The sequence below is a fragment of the Gossypium hirsutum genome, chromosome D04 (genome assembly GCF_007990345.1).
Source record: "Gossypium hirsutum isolate 1008001.06 chromosome D04, Gossypium_hirsutum_v2.1, whole genome shotgun sequence".
Taxonomy (NCBI): Eukaryota; Viridiplantae; Streptophyta; class Magnoliopsida; order Malvales; family Malvaceae; genus Gossypium; species Gossypium hirsutum.
The window spans coordinates 22,549,409-22,551,585 of NC_053440.1; the positions used below are offsets into that span (position 1 = coordinate 22,549,409).

Here is a 2,177-nt window from a genome sequence, read left to right on the forward strand (position 1 = left end):
TTAGGGAAATTTTGATGGTTTAGGTTAAAAGAGGAAAGAAGAAGACGATGACAATTCCTAGTAGAAGACTTTCGTCACTCCTTATTTCTCCCCTTTTCCAATTAGGTCCTAACTTAATTAGAACACACTATTTTCAACTTAAACTTCGTAATTAAGTCTCATTTTAGATTAATTAATAAAATAAAACCTAATTATATTATTTTAATACTTTAATTAATTATTTATGACCCCAATTTTAGTATCTGTCTCAAACCCTTGATTTATTAACCTGATTCTACTAACCTGATTTTCGGGATGTAGCACAATCTCATGTAAAATGTTCAAAATGCTCCTTATATGGAAAAATTACATATTTACCCCTTTTTCTCTTATTACTTTCCCTTCTCGCCTTAGAAGGCACTTTAACACATCAAGTTTCATAAGTCATACTTATTATATACTCATGCAAAAAATTATATTAATGTCCTACCTTGAAAAATGATAAAATTACAATTTGACCTTTGTACTTTTCACTTTTATTCAATTCAATCCCTCGTTTGGGAATTTTTTTTCCCAATTCCATCACTCAAAACACATATACCCTGCCTTATTTATTTCATTTAGCATCTACTAATGTAGCTTTTTCCTTTAAACTTTCAAAGTTTACACTTTAATCTTTTTTTACGGATTTTCATGTTCACGCTCAACCATGCTAATTCCCTTTCCAAATATAAAATTATTTCCATAAGAACATTCATTTAATAACTTATTTCCAAGTTTTCCTCCAAAATTCACTATATATGTTCCCTGATCACTACCAATTACTATATTGGAAATTTGAGGCGTTAGAGTCCACTTAATGGAGTGCGTTGACAGAATCATTATCACAAGCACTGTACCATCTCTCATAGATAATATTGTCTCCTCACTTGCTAAAAGGTTCTCAATTCAAGACTTTGGTTCCGTGAACCATATTATGAGAGTTGAAGTTCTATGACGGGTTGGTGAAATCATTCACTCCCAATCAACCTATGTCAAGGACCTACTACCTGAAGAAAACATTTTGAACTGATGATGGTACACCGCCAACAGATGCAACTCATTTTGATCGTGTATGTAATAGCCCATTTTTGCCCGGCCCATTCAAAATAAGACCAACCCAAATACTCATTGCACCAGTCCAAAATAGACCCAAATAATAACAAGCCCAATACAAACCCAAATACAACACTGGCCCAATACCTAGCCCTAATAATTTTCAGAGGTAGAAAGAAACCTTAGCAGCTAGCAGCAAAATCAGCAGCCGCACCCCACGCACGTCGCAATAACCATCGCACGTTCTCCTTCCACGCCGCGCACAATGCCCCTACCTGTAACAAATAAACCACGAGCAACACTAATAGGATAGATACAGCAAATTGTAAACAGTTTTAGCTATAAAAAGGCCAATCAATCTCTGTAGCGGGGGTTAGACAAATGTTGTAAAAAGCACTGGAAATACAAAAACAAAGAATCAAAAGCAGTTTTTGGAAGGTGATTTGTTTTTCTTCTCTTCGAGATTTCTTCTCACTGTTTTCATTTTTTGGTTTTTTTGAAAGAATAAAAAGAAGAATAAAGAAGGAAAGGGGCGCTTACCTGGGTTCGGGCGCTGGTTTCGAACGCCGTGTGCGGTGGCTCCACGGCGGCGACGGCATGAAGGGGCTAAGGTCAAACCCTAGCAGAGAGCCACCTCTTTTTTTTTCCCCTCTGCTGTTTCTAAAAAAGAAAAGAAGATGATGAAATGAAAATGTTTGTTTTTTTGAAAGAAATTTTGGTTTTAATACTAAAGTAAAACGGTGCCATTTAATGACTATGGATCTGCGTGTTTTGGCCCTTGATGGGCTATTTGCGCGTTGGGTCTTCAGTTTTTATGAAGTATGTTTAATTATTTTTTATATATTTGCAATTTTAACTACACGTTTTATTTATTTTTCAATTCGGTCCATGTTGCTGTGCAGTGTTTGGGATGTTTGGGTAAATTTCTCTTTGGGTCCTCCACTGTTGATTGCGTGTTCTAAATGGTCCATTCGTATTTTATTTATTTCAAATTTGCCCCGAATTTCTGTTTTAAGTTTAACTTAGTCTTTTTGTTATTAGTGCTATTAAATAGTTTAATTTCAATTGAATTGTTATTATTATTATTATTCTTATATTATTAT

The 2,177-nt window shown here is 34.6% G+C and overlaps 1 long non-coding RNA gene across 1 annotated transcript; it reads right to left on the reverse strand.

Annotated features, from left to right (window-relative positions):
* Positions 1-860: 860 nt before the first annotated feature.
* On the reverse strand, positions 861-1,894 carry LOC107899382 (uncharacterized). The gene is made up of 2 exons (XR_001684659.2): positions 1,615-1,894; positions 861-1,349 (listed from the first exon to the last, which is right to left on the reverse strand). It is a non-coding gene; the product is annotated as an uncharacterized lncRNA (long non-coding RNA).
* Positions 1,895-2,177: the final 283 nt, after the last annotated feature.